This window comes from Eucalyptus grandis, chromosome 2 (genome assembly GCF_016545825.1).
Source record: "Eucalyptus grandis isolate ANBG69807.140 chromosome 2, ASM1654582v1, whole genome shotgun sequence".
Lineage (NCBI taxonomy): Eukaryota > Viridiplantae > Streptophyta > Magnoliopsida > Myrtales > Myrtaceae > Eucalyptus > Eucalyptus grandis.
In genome coordinates, this window is record NC_052613.1 from 45838639 (window position 1) to 45858678 (window position 20040).

Genomic DNA, 20040 nt, shown 5'->3' on the forward strand with positions numbered 1-20040 from the left:
TAACCTTGTTTAATCCATTAGTTGATAAGTTGCATAGTTTTAGTAATTAGCAAAAAATTAAGCATATAAGAGATAGTAGATTTCATACAATATACTTATATGTAGGGGGCGAGGGAGGAGGCAAAAATCGGGAAGCGATCTCGCGGGGAATCAAATGGGGGTGGGGGGGTTTCAAGGGTCGACGCCGAGGCAGCGGTAGTACCAGCCCTCCTTGCAAGAACCGAACGCGAAAACGAGAGCGCTCGCCCTTGATCGGAAAAGGGTGAGCATGAAATCGCTACCGCCGGCCGAGATTTCCACCATTCACAACGAGTTGGGGCTCCACCGATTAATCCAGAGGAGAAGAGAGAAAAAGAGAGAGAGAGGGAGAGAGATCTAGAGAGAGAAACGATGGGGTTGAGGAATGAGACGGCGTAAGGGGAGGCTTATATGAATGGAGGTGGTGGTGGGGTTGGGGTTCGGGTTAGGGTTTCGTCGCCTTCGTCGTCCCCCCTAAAAATCGAGATCGGTTTTGAGGGGGCGGTTTTTTGCTTTTGCGCTTTGCTCTGGTTCGGTGGGGGTGGGTTTTAAAAGGGGGAGAGAGAAATGTGGAGACGACGGAGAGGGACGATGATGCGGTTTCGCGTGGCGTTTGTTTGGGTCGGCGATGTTGGCTTCGTTTCGCGCCGACTCATCGTGTAGATGCCCATCATCCGGCGTTTTCCCCAGGTATTTTGACCGTCGTCGCTGTCGCTGGAGGCCCGCGTTTCCCTTTTAGGACATCCCCAACCACGCGCTCGTTAACCTTTCTTTTCTAGAATAATTTCCTGTTTTAAAGATCCAAACAAAAAAAATAAAAAATAGAATAAAGAAGTACCCTCTCCGCCAGAAAAGTTAGTAAAGAAAAAAAAATAGTATCACAAAAGCCCCAAATTAATATACTTACTAAGTTGGATAATACGTCGTAATGAACAGACATATTGGTTTAGAATTTTGCCCTTAAGTTGTCAAAAGTATACTGATTTGTAACTTTTTATGATGTTAATTCAATTTAACGAAAACTAACAAATGGTAAATTTGTTACAAATGTACCAATTTTTAATTTAGAAAAAATATATCATAAATGTATCAGTTTGGAGTTTCTCGTAGTATAAACCAAAAATAAAAGCCGTTAATTTTCATTGGATTTACACGTTCATCTTTGAATCATTAATGTCGGAAAGAATTAGATTACGAAACTAGCCTCAAAGACACGTGTCTCTTGTCCAATATTGAATGTGCAAAGATTTCTTCTTCTTTTTTTTTTTTTTTTTATTTACATTGATAACTGACTTCGCAATTATCTAAAGTTATAATATTGTCTTAATTGAATAATTAAATTCCCTAAAGGAGAGTGCGCCCATATATTGAAATGGTTTAAAGCTTTTCTTTTTTCTCTTCTCAAATAGTATCGTTAACAAGTGGCTTAATGCACTTATATATATATATATATATATATATATATATATATATATAATGAATATTTATTTATTTTCAAAATATTAGGTTGTACGTTTATATCATGGGGACAATTGATGCACTGAAAATTTTACTATCTTCCTTGTTTGAATGCTTAACGCAATCACATTACAAGAGATTCAACATTGCCAAAACAACGAATTGATCTCTAGTAGATGTAATTATTTCGAATCATGCCACGAGATGATAATTCCTCCGTAATTACTTGAGTCCCACCGGAATACTTCGGCCTAGTCACCACATGAAAAAGAAAAAAATCATTACTCGATTCCATCTGGTTGTACTTCACTCGGCAACAAATATCCAGCTAGTCTTGTCTAGATTTCGAACCACGTCGTAATATCTAACCAAACCATCGAAAAGGGGCCGTCGAGAAGGGACGTTTTCCGTACTTATTGGTATGTATTTGGACGTGTATGGATTGGTGGATGATAGGGAGATGCTCTTTTTCAATTATTTTAGTGGGGGGGCGTAGGTAAGCGGTCGTTGTGGACCGAGCGGCTGCCTAATTCCGGGGACGAATGGCAAGATGCGGATGCTTGTTCCCTTCTGTCACGGCATATTCTAGTTTCGGCATGTGGCACGCGAATCTGGAAATTTCGGGGAAGAAGTCGTCGAATTGACCGGTTTCCGTTCGGCTGGCTCGGCCCACCACCCATGATGTGTCAACTCAAGTGGACACTTTTCAAGCATTATTGCCGTGAGATTTTAAAACTTTCCACGGCATATTAAAATTGAGATCCACGCGACGATTTCACCGGTTTAAGAAAATTCAGATTTCGTCTATTTCCTAAAAAAACAAATGACTTGAAAAATATTTCTCTTAAAAATAATTATTTTGTATAAAACAAACAGAATTTTGAATATATGGGTAACACCCTTTCTTTTATTTATTAATTTTCAAGTTTTGTAAAGCGTATTTATTCTTAACAAATACCTTATGATCACCCGATATTATTTTTCTCGCTCTTTGATTTTGAAGCCGACATAAATTAAGGTAATGTCAATATTTCAAAAAAAGAAAAGAAAAAAAAAAGAAAGTCAATTTGATTCGTGAAAATATTAGAAGTGATCGATTTTAGAATTAGGTGGTTCCCATCCTGGGATTAGGAACCGGATTGGCCAAGGTTTGTTTTTAGGCTCTTGGAACCATAAACTAGATTGGTTCGTGACAATCATGTTCATGGATTGGACCGGAATCGGTTTTTTTTTTTTTTTTGGGTGCTTTTTCTGTAGTGGGTCACAATAGGCAAACTCGCAATGAGACAAAGATGAATTCTCTGCCATCATTAAATTGGTAGACTCAGCCAAAAGTAAATAAAATATCAACAATTAAGGAAGAGGTACATCGGTCATTCAAAAATTTGATACTCTAGTATATACTCTAGTAGAGATTGAACCACGATAAATTACAAGTAAAATAAATCTAGTATCTTATTGCAATTAAGGGAGATGAATCGAGGATGAAGAGTGGAGTTCAAGCCCTAGATTCCATTTTAGGGCAGCTAGTTCTTAATCCAATCTAGTCTGTCTAGTTTTCAATTCGATTTCTTCAATAGAACTGAGAACCACCTAAAACTAGGGGTGAGCATGGTCCGGGTTGGGCCGGTCCACCCCCTAACCCTATGACCAACCCGCACAGTGTTGGTCCTCAATTTTTGGGACCGAGGACCAACCCTATTGAGCTTGGAACTAAGGACCGGACCGACCCAATGGGTTCGGTCCGGTTCCAGGGTCAACCCGAGACCAACTGATAATTTTTTATTTCATTTTTTGTACTCCTTAAAAAAACAATTGAGGACCGGACTACCCCAATAGGTTCGGTCCGGTTTCAAGGTCAACCCAAAACTAATTAATAATTTTTTATTTTACTTTTTGTACTCCTTGAAAGGGCAACCGAGGACCGTACCGATCCAATGGGTTCGATAATGAGCAAGGTCAGCTAAGAAAGGCAGGCAGTGAGGGTTAAGTGGGGTGAGCGTCGAACAGAATGAGCATCGAATGTCGAGCAAGGAGCAACAAGCCAAGCGAGCATCGAGTGGCGAGCGGCACGAGTGACCTAAAGCGAGCGAGGCGAGTGTCAAGTGGCAAGCAAAGAAGTTTTTTTTTTATTTTTTTATTTTAGCAAATTAAAGACTAAGATGACAAATAAAACGAAGAGAACGAATACTAGAGGAGGATGTTATAAGGTGACTTTTTTGATGCCGTGAGGACTCTTCACAAAAACATTTTCCGCATTTGTAAATTATGACTATTGACGCCGTAAAAGACATTAAAAACCTAAGTTATTAAAGAACAATGTAAAATTACTTGAACTCCTCCGCTAGCGTCACCCCGGGTTTACCTCGCCGGCTGCCGGTTGTACGGGGGTTGTCGGGTCATCAAAAAAAAAATTACTTGAACTCCTCACTAAAGAGCTGTTTAATGTTGTTGATGTTGTTTTTTCTCTATATAAAAATATTATAAATAATATATATATAGTCAAGGTTGGTCCGGGTTGGACCGACCCGGAACTCTCAGGACCGATGACCGACCTGCACAGGTCTTGGTTCGGGAATTCTAGGACCAATAACCGACCTAGTCTCCCGAGAACCGGACCGGGACCAGCGGGGTTGGGCCGATCCGGGTCGGTCCAGGGTTGACCCTGGACCGATGCTCACCCCTACCTAAAACTAGTTGGTTTGGATCGGTTCTCAAGTTGGACTAGGATTGGTGCTTACTCCTAGAAAAGACAAGGGGAAAAGATGCTAAAAAACCACCACTCAATTAATTTGCTCTACGAATAGTGGTTGGGTCCTATCTTTACAAGTATTTTAATAGATCCAACACCAACGTGTGAATTAATTTAAATATTCACGTGTGAATGGTTGACATATGAAAAAATTCGGCTAGTTAAATATCATCTAATATATATGTTAATCATTGTATAGTTAGCGTGTACAAATTTTGTTATATTGACGGGAAGCCTAATAATTATACTTGTTTCAGAAGATTAAAAAGTAATTCTACAAATTTCAAACACAACTTCAGAAAGGTGTGATCCACGTGAGCAAGAGATCCTGCATCAGGTAATGCGTAATATGCTCATTTCTCGAAAAATCAAAATAAGCATTTCTCAAGAGTTTTGACACGATTTGAAAATCAATGTAATCCACATGAGCAAGAGATCCCGTACAGAAGTATGCCGGTTCTAGAAATTAGCAATTACAAATGAAAAAAAGGGCTTTGATAAAGGAGTAAAGCTAACATGTGAAATTTGAATGCTTTAGAAAATTGATTTAAACTCTTATAGGAAAAGGGGAATTAATTTATATTTGGAATATATAAGAAATTTTTAGGATGACAAAATTATACAAAATTTCCCCGCCGATTCCTTCTAGTCAGCCTCTCTTTTTTTCTTTTTTCTTTCTTTTTTTTTCTCATTTTGTTTGAGGCGGGCCATGCCTTTCTTGGTGGCAGCAAGGTGATTACTTACTTAGAGAAAAGCAATAAGATATGGTTGCTATTTGTTTTTTTATCTTGTGGCTAGCATGGGCTTTTCATGGAACTTTTTAGCAGAGTTTTGATGCCACAGGACAATTGAGCTGTCTCATGCATCCCTCCAAAGAGAAAAGATGGAAAAGATGCCTTTTGAACAAGGTTGACAAGCTTGGGGATGTTTTTTTAAATGCACAGTCACGTCTACTTGAGGACCTCTCGGTGCGAAAAGTCACTGGACAGTGAGAAGCGTTCATATAGCAAAGGTGCGAAATCTCAAATGAAGTCGCCTTATTCAAAGAGGGAAATGTGAATGCTGTACTCATCATCAGACAAACATGCCCCACAATTTCAAGGTACTTCTTTCAGCATGTGAGTTAATCTATTAAGCACTAATGGCTTTCACCATTTAGGGCGGATCCAGAAGAGTGCCACCAACAACCGTGGCAATCACTATGTGGGTTTTTTTTGGTGAACATATCTTGCAAGACACCATACCGCTGTAACTGTACACAGTACACGACACTGGTACTGGACCTGCATGGATCATTCCAGCGCAAGGAAATGTATGATAGAGAAATTCTAATTGTAACGGGAGATACTTCATGGTTCAAATTACACATTCTTCAGTACTCCGTAATCTATTAAGTAATCTATATGGTAATCAACTTGAGTAGGGAATCGACTCTTAGGAACAATTATTTTGGTGGTGAAATCCCTAAACAAGTAGGCTAGTTACGCAAGCTACGTAGCTTGCTAGTTGATGATGATTCTTCGGTGGGCGAAATCCCGAAGAATCTGTCGAGTTGCATTGGTCTTATTTTCGTTGGATTGGGGGCAACCAACTTAGTGGACGAAATCCCATCGATCTTGGTTTGCTGTCGAAGCTTCGGCTCCTCCAGGTAAAGTGTAAACAATCTAATGGGAAATATTCCTGCATCCTTAGGGAACTTGTCTTCGTTAGAACAACTTTATCTTCCTCTAAACAACTTAGGTGGAAGTACTCCCGAAGCTCTAGGAAATTTGATCAGAATAACTGAATAAGAGAGATTCCTTTGGAAGCAAACGTGTTGTCTAGTTTAATTCCTCATACGATCATGAATTGCTCGCCCTGGCGAAGTTGGACGTGACGCAAAATCGACTGCAAGGAAGTCTACCGGCAGACATAGGCTTCACACTTCCCAACCTTAAAATTTTCACCATAACCTGTTCTCTGGACCGATTGCTCCCTTGGTATCTAATGCCACGAATCTAGTAGACCTCGAAACTGTGATGAACAATTTTTCAGGTGGTGTGCCTTCTTTGGAAAATCTGCACAAGCTTCCGTGGCTTTTATTTTCCTCCAATTGTCTTGGAAGTGGAGAACGTGGCGACTTAAGCTTGCTTTGCTCTTTGGGAAATGCCACTGGGTTGAAGATGTTGAGCATAGCCAACAACAGTTTCGGTGGGACTATGCCCGATTGCCTCAGTAACTTTTTTAGGACTCTCACTGGGGCAGATCTTAATGTGAATAACTTTGAGGGAAGCATCCCTTTAAATTCATCCAAGTGCCAAATCTTAATAGAGCTTGACTTTTCTGGTAACAATCTGAGCGATACAATATCTCCAGAGGTTATAACTTATAGGTCTCTCATCATTGTCGGTTCTTCTGAACTTGTCTTGGAACCACTTGACCGGAGTCCTTCCATTTGAAGGGGGGAATTGGAAACTTTTGGCTTACTTGAATGTCTCAAGTAATATGTTATGTGACGAAATTCCAATTAGGCTAGGCAATTGTGAAGGTTTTGAAAATGTAGGATTACTTCTTTATGATTCCATTCCCCAATCTATTAGTTCAATAAGAGGCATTGAAGAACTAGATCTTTCGCATAACAATTTATCGGTTGAACTTTCTAAATTCTCGGAGGCATTGGACTTCATGAGAATTTTGGATTTATCTTGTAATGATTATGAAGGGATGGTACTGATCGAAGGAATCTTTAAGAACGTGAGCGCCACTTCTGTGATCGGAAATGACAAGCTCTATGGAGGAATGCCCGAATTTCAGCTCCCTAAATGTTCTCTCAGTGGTTCCCAAACAATTCCATAAATTGAAACTGATCATCTTTTTTTTTTCTTGGGATTTTTGTCATAGCTCTTGTTCTAGCTTCTCTATTTCTTTATTAGCTGAAAAGGAAGAGGAAGGAATCAATTTCCACTTCAGATTTGAATGTGTCTTTTGTAACAATTGTGCAAGGGACGGACAATTTCTCTTCAGAAAACTTGATTGGTGTAGGTAGTTTTGGATCCTTTTATAAGGGGATACTTCATGAGAATGGAAATGGAAATCTAGTTGCCATAAAGGTGCTGAATTTATTGCACCATGGCGCTTTGAAGAGCTTCATAGATGAGTGTGAAATTTTTAGAAACGTTAGACATCGCAATGTTTTAGAGGTACTGGCCGTATGCTTAGGCGTTGATTATTAAGGTAATGATTTCAAGGCTTTAGTTTATGAATATATGGTCAATGGAGGCCTTGAAGAATGGTTGCACCAGATCCTAGGCAAGAAGGGGATATGGCTACACAAAAAAAATTGAATTTTATTTAGAGGATAAATGTTGCTATTGATGTTCCTTTTGCGTCAGATTATCTTCACCATCAATGCCAAAGACCCCATGGCTCATTGTCTTAATTGATTACTTAATGGATGCCCCGGTGCTTGTTGACAAATTATATTTGCCATTCCAAAAAGGGGAGCGCGCGTCATATGTCGAAATGATTTCAATCTTCCCCTCAGTGGCTTTAATGCAATTAATATATTTATAATGATGAAACGTTCTATTTTCCCAAGTATATATATGATCAGAATACTCAACGCATTGAAAATTGTACCGTCTTCCTCACTCGAATGCTTAAGACAATCACAAAAATAAGAGATTTGACAGAGCTAAAGTAATAATGATTTCTATTAGGTGTAATTATTTCAGATCATGTCACAAGACGGTAATTCTTCCTTAATCATTTGGTTTCATCGGACGTGAGCGGCATACTTCTACCAAATCATTGCATGAAAAAGGTAAATCATTATTCGATTTATTCAACTGTAATTCACTCAGCAACATGAGAAAAATGATATTGCAAGTGTCATAATTTTTTCTTTGAATCACTTGAGTGTCATAATTTATGTACGTTGTTCATTTAAGTGTCCTAACTTCTTTTTCCTGACCATTTAAGTATTATATAACTTTTCAATTTATCACATGAGTGATGTTCACAATAAGTGTTATGTCACATCGGATTTTTGGCATGTGGATGAACGTTTTTAAAAATTAAGCATTCAAGTAATCGATTAAAAGTTATGGTATTTAAATGAACATTTTTTAGAAATTATAACACTTAAGTAGTCGACAAAAAAGTGATGGTCCTCAAGTAAGCATCAAACAAAAGTTACAACATTTGCGGCGCCCTTATCCTACCAACATGTATCCAGCTCATTCCATCTTGATTTTGAACCATGCAGTGATTTCTTACCTAACTCCACCAAGAGCGATTATTCATCATGTCTTTATTCAACCGAATATTCTTTGACTGAGAAACTAAACTACAGGAGCAAAGGGCCATCAAAAATGACATTTTCCATACTTATTCTATGAACAGAACGGGCATGTGACATTAACGGTATGGAAATTCTCTTCATCGTTTCTTTAATGGGTGTGGGTAAGCTGTCATTGCGGACCGACCCGCATTCTAATTTCGGGGCAGATGACTGGGTGCGCATGATTGTTCCTTCTGAATGGCATACTCTCGTTCTCCCACGAGCCCCGCGGATTTAGAAAATCGGAGGAAACTCGTCGAATTGACCTGTCTTCGTTTGGCTGTCTCGCGCCACCCATGTGTTGATTAAGCAAAATTTTCAGGGGGATTGAATGTCAACGAATTTGGACATTTTCCGGCATTATTATCACAAATTCAAAACTTTCTACGATTCATTTAAATTGAGACACATGTGATACTACGATTCCACGCATTTCATAAAATAACTAAATTATATTTATTTCGCATAAGATGAATGATTCCATTTATTCCATGAAAAATTTAAATTATATTTGCTTCGCATAAGACGAATGAACACAAAATATTATTTTTATTCATGAAAATGTTTATACATAAATTGTTGTAAGTAATGAAAATATTTTTTATTAATTAATTATTTCAAGTAATATAAGAGATCATTTTAGGAAATTATTTTTCAAAAAAATCATTTTTCATAAAACAAATGGAGTCTTAAACATGTGAGAAGCATTCTTTTTTATATTTTTCAGCTTTGAAAATCATACCATGTGAGAAGCATTCTTTCTTATATTTTTCAGCTTTGAAAATCATACCTATTCTTAACAAATACCTTATGGACAACTGCTATTATTTTTCCTTTTCTTTAGTTTTGATGCCAAGGTAAATTAAAGTAGTGTCAATATTTCAAAAGAAAAAAGAAAAAATGAAAAAGAATTGTCAATTCAATCCATGAAAAGATTAGAGGTGATCAGTTTCATAGTAGGTTCCCTCCTTGAAAAACATATCTTGTGAAGTGGCACCGATTTTTCCTTTTGTTTCTACTTTTACATATTGAGTTACAATAGTCAAACTCGTAATTAGGCAAACATGAACTCTCCACCATTATAAAATTGGTAGACTCAGCCAAAAGTAAACCTAAAATCAACAATTAAGGAAGAGGTAGAACAGTCATTCAAAAATTCGATACTCAACTAGAGGTAAAACCATAGTAAATTCTAAGTAGAGTAAATTTAGTATCTTATTACAATTACAGGAGATGAATCAAAAACTGAAGAGTGGAGTTTGAGCCCTAAATTCTATTTTGGAGCAACTAATTTCCAATTCAGTTCTTTTAGCGGAATCGGGACACACCTAAAATTGGTCAGTCCGATTTGGTTCTTGGGTTTGGTTCGGACCGGTGCTCACCCCTAGAAAAGATAAGACGAAAATATGCTTAAATAACATTACACAGTAAATCTGTTGTACTAATAGTAGTTGGGTTTCTATTTTTACAAGTATTTTATTGGGTCCAATGCCAATGTGTGAATTGATTAAAATATTGATGGTGGAATGATTGACTCGTGAAAAATTTTGCTAGTTAAATATTGTCTAATATATATGTTAATAATCGTACAATCAACGTGTACAGATTTTGTTATGCTGATGGTGAGCCTAAAAATTATATCTACAAATTTCAAGGGCAATTTAAAAAGTTGTGATCCTCGTGAGCAAAAGATTTCGCAACAAGTAATACATAGTATGCTCATTTCTGAAAACCCAAAAAACATTTCCAAAAGTTCCAACATGATTTGAAAATCAGTGTGATTCAACATGAGCAAAAAATCCATTATAATAACACGTCAGATTCCGGAAATTAGCAAAAATGGCATATGCAGGAGAGGTAAAAATGGAAAAAAAAGTTTTTTAATAAAAGGGAAAAAGCTAATGAAATTTGAATTGCTTCAGGAAATTGATTTAAATTCTTATAGGATAAGGGAGATTAATTTAGATTTGGAATATATGAGAGATTTTTAGGACGACAAAAATTGTGATGTTGCTTAGTAATCATTTTGGTAAGATATGGTTCCTATTTATCTTTTATCTTGTAGCGAGCATGGGCTTTCCATGGAACTTTTTAGCAAAGTTGTGATGCCACAGGACAATTGAGCTGTCTCATGCATCCTCCCAGAGAGAAAAGATGGAAAAGATGGAAAATGTGCCTTTTGTTTTGAACCAGGTAGACATGCTCGGGCATGCTTGTTTAAATGCACAGAGTCATGTCTACTTGAGGACCTCTCAGTGGAAAAGTCGCTGGATGGTGAGAAGCATTCAGTAGCAAAGGTACGAAATCTCAAATGAAGTCACATTTTTCAAAGGGAAAGATATGGATGCTGAATTCATCATCAGACAAGCAGGCCCTACAAATTCAGGGTACTTCTTTCAGCATGTGAGTTAATCTATTAAGCACCTATTGGGTTTGTCCATTTGGGGCATATCCAGAAGAGCGCCAACTGAAGGTTTCCAACATCCATGACAATCAATATGTGGGTCTTTTTCCCGTGAACATATCTTGCAGGATACGACCCCGCAACTACATGCAGTATACGACACTGGTACTTAAACTTGCATGCGGATCATTCTAGAATAAGGAAATATATGATTTAATATGATGAAAATAGGAATTCTGGTTGTAAACAAGAGATACTTCAAGGTTCAAATTGCATTTGCAGATACCTAGACCCTTCGCATGGGAACTGTGTACTCATTTTTCTGTGCATTTATCGTGCACAAGTTTATCATTCCTGTATCACAGCAATCAGTAGTACCTGAAAATACATATGAGCTTGCTTACACAAGATTGAGAGGAAGCGAAAGCAATAGGCAAGTGCAGAAATAAATAACACTGGACTTCTGAAAAGAGCACGGGCAGTCAGTCGTTGCTAAGGTATTTCATCTCTTTTCCGGTCATGATTATCCATGGAAACCAGATGCGTAGAGTTTGTTCCTGATCAAACGCAGCTGAACTGCTACTTCAGTGATGCTCACCCGTTCTCTAGGCGCCACAACGGAGCAAGCAAGTCCAATTTCATATAATGTCGCCAAACTCTCTTGAATTATGTCTTTTGTCTTGCAATGCCCATACAGAGGACCACCGGGGCTCATACAGCTCTCTCTTTCTTGCAGAAGAATGTCATCAGTAATCTCCAAGACTCGTTCAGGCACAGCTGCTGCAACAAAATTGCAAATACTATAGTTGTCCTTGAACATCTCGTTTGTTGGGCTGAATCCTGTGAACATCTCTAGTAGGACGCCATAACTATAGACATCTCCCTCTCTTGAAATATCACTTCCCATTGCATACTCTGCAGTCCATAAATACCGACACAGCAATTATTATGCGGGAATGTGTGGGTTGTGCATGTGCGTTTGCATGCGTGCGCATGAGAGAGAGAGAGAGAGAGAGAGAGAGAGAGAGAGAGAGAGAGAGAGAGAGAGAGATACCGGGAGCAGCATACCCAACTGTTCCTCTTACACCAGCAGAACTCATCTGATTGGCTGAAGCATCAGAGGAGGTATTGAGGAGAAATTTTGCTAAACCAAAGTCGCCAACATGTCCAACCATCTCAGCATCCAAGAGAACATTGGAAGGCTTTAGATCACAATGAACCATGGATCTTTGACATTGGTGATGAAGATAATCTAATGCAGAAGCAACATCAATAGCAACATTTATCCTCTGAACAAAATTCAATTTTTTAGTACATCCGATTCCCTCATCATGCCTAGGATATGGGTGCAGCCAATCTTCTAAGCTTCCGTTGACCATGTATTCATAAACTAAAGCCTTAAAATCATTACCTTGATAATCGACACCTGAGCATACCGTCAATACCTTTAAAAGATTGCGGTGTCTAATGTTCCTAACAGCCTCGCACTCGTCTATGAAGCTCTTCAAAGCGCCACGGTGCAGTAAATTCAGCACCTTTATGGCAACTATGTTCCCATTCTCATGAAGTATTCCTTTGTAAACACATCCAAAACCACCAACACCAATCAATTTTTCTGAAGAGAAATTGTCTGTCACTTGCACAATTGTTCTATAAGACACATTCAAACTTGAAGTGGAAACTGATTCCCTCTTTCTTTTCAGCCGATAAAGATACAGAGAAGCTAGAACAAGAGCTACGCTAAGAAACCCAAGAAAAATAAAGATGGGGAGTTGCATTTTATGGGCAAACTTTTTTGTTTGGGAAGCACTAAAAGAACATTTAGGGAGCTGAAACTCGGGCATTCCTCCACAGAGCTTGTCATTTCCGATCACAAAAGTGGCGCTCATGTTCTTAAAGATTCCTTCGATCGGTAGCATCCCTTCAAAATCATTATAAGATAAATTCAAAATTCTCAGGAAGTCAAATGCCTCCAAGAATTTAGGAATTTCACCCGATAAGTTGTTATGCGAAAGATCTAGTTCCTCGATGCTTCTCAATGAACTAATAGATTGGGGAATGAAACCGTGAAAGAAGTTATCTTGCATTTCCAAAACTAACAATCCTTCACAATTGCCTAGGCTGGCTGGAATTTTGTCACGTAACATATTACCAGAGACATCCAAGTAAGCCAAAAGTTTTAAATTCCCCACTTCAAATGGAAGGACTCCAGTCAAGTGGTTCCGAGACAAGCTCAGATGAGCTGACAATGATGAGAGACCTACAACCTCCGGAGGTATTGTACCGCTCAGATTGTTATGAGAAAGGTCGAGAGCTATTAAGTTTTGGCATTTGGATAAATTTGAAGGGATGATTCCCTCAAAGCTATTCCCCTTAAGAGTTGCCACAGTTAACTTCTCTAGATTTCCAAGAGAGGATGGGATTACCCCAGAAAGTTTGTTATTTCGCAAGTTCAGCACAACTAGATTTCGAAGGTTTCCTATATTTGAGGGGACGCCACCCGAAAGCCCGTTCGAATGCATAAGTAGTCTTGTCAAATTCACCAGGTTTCCAATCCCTCTAGGCATCTCCCCAAAAGTAGGATTCTCGCCTGTTGCCAAGTCAGTGAGGGTCGTAGAAAAATTACTGAGGCAATCGGGCATAATCCCACCGAAACTGTTGTTCTTCTATCCTCAACATTTTCAACCCAGTGGCATTTCCCAAAGAGCAAAGGAAGCTTAGGTCGTGAGGTCCTCCACTTCCAAGATGATTGGCAGAAAATAATAACCTCTGAAGCTTGTGCAGATTTTCCAAAGAAGGCACGCCCCCTGAAAGATTGTTCAGCCCAGTTTCGAGCGCTACTAGATTCGTGGCATTAGATATCGATGGAGGAATCGGTCCAGAGAACTGGTTATATGATATCCCGAAAAATTCGAGGTTGGGAAGTGTGAAGCCTATGTCTGTTGGGAGACTTCCTCGCAGTCGATTTTCCGTCACGTCCAACACCGCCAGGGATGTGCAATTCAGGATCGTACGAGGAATTGAACCGGACAGCCAGTTTCTTCCCAAAGCAATCTCTCTTATTCTGATCAAATCTCCTAGAGCTTCGGGGAATACTTCCACTTAAGTTGTTTCCAGGAAGATAAAGGAATTCTAACGAAGACAAGTTCCCTAAGGATGCAGGAATATTTCCCATTAGATTGTTAAAACTTACCAGGAGGAGCCGAAGCTTCGACGGCAAACCAAGCTCGATGGGAATTCGTCCAGTAAGTTGGTTGCCCCCAACGAAAGGAAAATAAGGCTGGAGCAACTCGACAGATTCTTCGGGATTTCACCCGTCACAGAATTATTCTCAACAGAAAAGACACGTAGCCTTCCTAACTGCCCTGCTTGTGTAGGGATTTCACCACCAAAATTATTGTTATCAAGATTCAATTCCCTAAGGAAACTCAAGTTTCCAATGTGTGGAGAGATGGACCCCGAGAGGTTCTTGGATTGAAGGTCCAGCCCAGTGACTCGTTGGCGCCGGAGACTACACGCGACACCATACCACTTGCAGAAGTGGACAGTGTCATTCCATGAGCGCAGCACCCCGAACGGATCATCGGTTATTGCAACTCTAAATGCAAGCAATGACAGTTTGTCCGTTTCATTGGTAGCAGAAGAGCCCCGGTCCAAGTGCAGCGCAAAAGTAGCAAGAAAAATGAAACAGCACAGATGGAACTTCATGCAATTGAAGCATTGATGTCCCATTTTGCTGATATCTGGAAATTGCAATGAAGGATGAGTGAAGTAGGCTTGGGTTAACTTAGCTATTTATCAGCCTCATATAGTGGAAATTCAAAGATAGATGTCTCTGGACTTTCGAAGTAGCTCAGGTCTTCGCACCGAACCATGTGTATCTTCCTGGCTGCTTCCTTTGGCAGGTTTGAAGTTGTTAATGTAGGATAAGGCCAAGGGGAGACGAAAGTGAGTGACAAGATCCTCTTTCAATACTCTACCCTCATTTTTGGAGCCAGAATTTTCACCCCTATTTTCCTACTAAGAGGCCATAAGATAATATTTGGTGCTCATTAGTGCGACACTAGTACATCTAATCTAATCTAATCTAATCTAATCTAGGTAGGCCTTTGGGTGATTTTCCCTGATAAGAAATATTACTTCTGCTTTGAAACTTGTATATTTATTTATGACATGCTAAAAAGAGAATAGAGTTTTAATTTGCAATGTTCTTTGACGTGCATTGAAAATTCTTTTTCCTATCTTTGGACTGTTATCATGTACTTTTGGGTCACTTGTTACCGTGCATAAATCTGACTCATTTTCAGTAATTATACACAAAGAAATATGATTGGATGACATTCTTTAATTAATTGTGAGAATAAATAATCATAGATTATTGTGGGATTCACTCATTGAAGAATTCATGACTCATAATAAGTTGTTATTCTTATAGTAGCCCGAAAACTGCTATGTTAGCAAAGTTCTTATACATATTATTTTTCGAAATTAAAAAAAATGAAAAAGAAAATTAAACTTGATTATTTCTTCTCTAAGCTAGACTCCTCCTATGAATATGTATATATTATAATAGGCTTTATCTTATAAATAAACAACTAAATAATTTGGGAAAAAGCAAAACTTTTGACCTTCTCGGATCGATACTTTTTTTTTTTTCTCTAATGCTACTCATAATCAAATCATAATCAAATTATTATTATTATTGTTGCACATACTTACCACACCCAAACCGTTCACATTACACAGGTTTCTCCATTAATTAACATTTACTATCGTTGAATACAATTGACCAAATAAAGGTCTATTACGTGGAACTCTACCCAAAGTGTTTCTAACCGAATGAATATACCAGAGATTAAAAAGGAAAACTGTAGAAACTTGACTTTAGTCTCTAGCTTAGGCTTTAATTGTTGAAGATAATGGTAGTCTGGTAGATAGGCTAATATAAGTGTACTTCTTTTCATTAATGAAGTTAATTAATTATCTTATTAGATATACTTAGATTCATGTTTATTTTTTCATTGTCGTATTTAATGGTGAATTTGAATTAATTAATTTGATTAAACTTGTGTTCACATTTTTCAGTGAACACAAAAAGTGGCGATTTGGCCTGCAATACGAAAAGCTCATATGAATAATATAGTATTATTCAGCATATGTGACATCTTGGCATAGAACCAGAAGCCGACCCCGTGACTCTTGACTCCAAACATTGGTATAGAGAACTTGAACCGGCCGATTCTAGTATTTGGAATCGGTCTAATTTTTGTTTTGTTTAAAAAAATCAAATTATTATTATAAAATATTAACATTTCTCCATTTCACTACAAAATCAAATATTGGTCAAGTGATTATGTTGATATTTCTTCATATCGAAGACCATGGTTTGATTCTCCATGTGTGCAAAACGGTTTATTATTTACAAGACCGATTCCAAACTGGTTTAATTTGGGAATCGCTAGTTTCAGCCCTTGAATCGGTTGGTTCGGTCTTGTTCCAAGTTGAGTCAGTCCCAGTGTTCACCCGTGATAAATTTACTTAAATCAAAGAAAAAGTAAATACAAAAGTTGTGAAAAAGGTGAGTTTTGGACTCGGACATTCAGCGAAATACTTATGGCAAACAATTAATTGCTATGAAGATGACTAATTTTCTCCACTTGGGGTCCCATTGCCGACGATAGGCACATGGTAATGAGTACTCAAAAGACAATTGCCAAGAGAACATCTCATGATAACCCCTAAAGGACGGAAGGTTCTTTTAACATATCTCCATAGTCAAGGACTACACGTCCATTCGAGTGAGAAGCCGTAGAAGACCCTTGGCGTGTTTCAAAAGGATAAGACCATTGCCGTATTACAAAAGCAGAGGACCCTTGCCGTATTACATAATCTTCATAATGCCGGCGGCTCCATTTTATAGATATTATGAGCTTAATTTCCAGCCAAAACAGCCCATCGTTCAGCAAAAGGTAGATTCATGTTTATTTTTTCATTGTTGTATTTAACGGTGAATTTGAATTAATTAATTTGATTAAACTTGTGTTTCACATTTTTCATTGAACAGAAAAAGTGGCACTTTGGCCTGCAATACGAAAAGCTCATATGAATAATATAGTATTATCTCAGCATATGCGACATCTTGGCATAGAACTGGAAGCCGACGTTGTGACTTATAATTCCAAACATTGGTATCGAGAACCTGAACTGACTATTCTAGTATCTAGAACTGGTCTAATTTTTGTTTGTTGAAAGAAAAAATCAAATTTTTATCATAAAATATAAACATTGCTCCATTTCACTACAAAATCAAATATTGGTCAAGTGATTATGTTGGTATTTCTTCATGTTGAAGACCATGGTTCGATTCTCCATGTGTGCAAAAGTGTTTATTATTTAAGAGACTGGTTCCAAACTGGTTCAATCTAGGAACTGCCGATTTTGGCCTTTGAACCGGTTGGTTAAGTCCGGTTCCCGGGTTGAGTCAGACCTAGTGCTCACCCGTACCTCTATTACTTAAATCAAAGAAAAATATCAAAACAAAGAAAAAGAAAGTACAAAAGTAGTGAAAAAGGTGAGTTTTAGACTTGGACATTCAGCGAAATACTCACAGCAAACGTTAATTACTGTGAAGATGACTAATTTTCTCAACTCGGGGTCCCATTGCCCACAATAGGTGCATGGTAATGAGTTCTCAAAAGACAATTGCCCAGAGAACATCTCATGATAACCCCTAAAAGACAGAAGGTTCTTTTAACATATGTCCATACTCAAGGTCCACACGTCCATTCGAGTGTGAAGCCGTAGAAGACCCTTGGCGGGTTTTGAAGCCGTGTTAGAAGACCCTTGGCGTCCATTCGAGTGTGAAGCCATTGAAAACCCTTGGTGGGTTTTCAAAAGGAGAGGACCCTTGGCGTGTTCCAAAAGGAAAAGACCCTTGCCGTGTTACCGCACGTTTATTCGAGTGTGAAGCCGTAGAAGACCCTTGGCAGGTTTTCAAAAGGAGAAGACCCTTGGCGTGTTACAAAAGAAGACCCTTGGCGTGTTTCAAAAGGAGAAGACCCTTGCCGTCATACATAATCTTCCATGCTCACCGGCGGCTCCATTTATAGATAGGGACCGCATGAGCTCAAACCTAAGTTCCAGCCAAAACAGCCCATCGTTCAGCAAAAGGTTGCGTCCTTCATTGTTCATTCCTCTCTTTCCAAGTCAGAGCACCCCTCCTCGTGCCCCTTCTCTCCACGGAATGTCTACCTCTCCAATAAATTCTCATTTGGTTTGAATTTTCAAAGATGCCGTTGGCAATTAAATTGGAATTCGATATCTAAGTTTGTTGGAAGTAGCACGACTATTACTTAAGATTCTTATAAAATTTGAAAAAGTCATTGAAACACAGAGATATTCAAAATTATGTCAGTGCATAGAAAAATAACCAATCAAGTAAGAGCACAGCATATGAATAGAGCTGTCAAAAGTGGCTTATGACCCGCTTCTTAACTCATATACAATTAACTAAGCTGTTATGTGGGTTAAATAAAATTTGCAAAATGGGTTGATATGAGTCTACAAAAAGCAAAGCCCATCTAAATAGGTTTTGATGGGTTTGCACCATACCCTTATTAGACCCAGCTACAGGGTCGCGCGCAACTTGATTAAGACTGCTTAGGGTGGAGAAGGAGGGCTTAAATTGGACTGGCTCGTTTTTCAACCGAGTCGGTGTATGTTTTTATTATATTTCAACGATTGAGGTCGACTTAAGGGACGCTTTTTCTTTTCTTTTACTAGTTCTTTCTTTTTTTTCCCTTTTAATCTCATTTAAGTGTCGTCGATTTCGCGAAAAACTCAATAAAAAAGGAAAATACTTTTGAAAAAGTATTTTCAAAGAATACGATTAGTTTTCATTTATTTGATGATATATGGTTGAAAATGTTTTTGATATTTAAACCTCGTTAAAAATGATTTCAATCTCAGGCAAAAAAAATTGAATTTTTAAAAATTTTTGAATTTTTAGTTATTTTTATATTTTAATTTTCTCTTTTTTTTGTTATTTTTTTTTTTAAAGAATAATTTTTTTTTTCTTTCGTTTTCCCTCTTCCTCTCGCCACGACCGGTCGGTGATGGCCATAGGTAAGCCTCATTGAGTTGTGAGCTCGATAGCCTTGATGGAGCTTGAGCTCACCTAGGTCTAGCGAGCTCGCCAGGATCGGGTGAGCTGTGAGCTTGTCGACTTGCGTCATGTTTGGTCGCTGGGTTGCCAACTATTGTTGAGGCATGCGGCTGGTGAAGGAACAAGGATCAAGGGAAAAGAGAGAGAAAAGAGAAAAGTAGAAAAGAAGAACAGAAAAGAATTTTTTGATTCTTTTAAAAATAAAAAAAATTAAATAATTTTTAAAAAATTTTTATAAGAATAAAAGTCTAATTAATTAAGGACCTAAGAATAGAAAAAAAATTTGAAAACCATTTTCCGGTTATTTCAAAGGAGAAATCATTTTCCTAAAATTAAGTTTTTGTAGAAATTTTTTTTTCGTTGACTCATTTTCCTAAGCGAACCTAACGTTAGAAAATAAGGAAAACATTTTTAGCAAAACAAATGGATCCTGAATTTAGTTTGATTATTTCCGGCATAATGAAAATTACCAAGAAGAAAAGAAGTAATGCGATTCACCACGGGAGTGGCGTGGGGCTATATCTGTATCTTTCCAAAGTAATTCTATGTGCATTTTGACTTCGAAGGAACAAACTTATTGACTTTGCAAATAAGTTTCCAACCAAATCACGACGCTTATGATCGCGCATCAGTAGAAACCAATACCATATCGATTACATTTTCAAACATTCCAATTATATTCATTATTCCATAACCAGTTAGAAAAATAACAAAATTTGTTATCCATTCATCTATTATCGAACAACCTTCTATTTTTAATTTCAGCATTTAAGGAATTTAGCAATCAATATTCAATACTTAAATATTCAATATTTATTTTACAGTTTGATATCAACCATTGTTATTGACATTGAGAATTTACCAAATACAATGATTGAAGTGTTATATTTTTAGAAAAGCCCCAATACCTCTCTCTCTCTCTC

At 37.9% G+C, this 20040-nt stretch overlaps 1 protein-coding gene across 1 annotated transcript in view; it reads left to right on the forward strand.

Moving 5' to 3' along the window:
- The window catches only part of LOC104430045 (phosphomannomutase/phosphoglucomutase), a 48510-nt gene that overhangs the window by 3289 nt on the left and 25181 nt on the right, over positions 1 to 20040 (forward strand).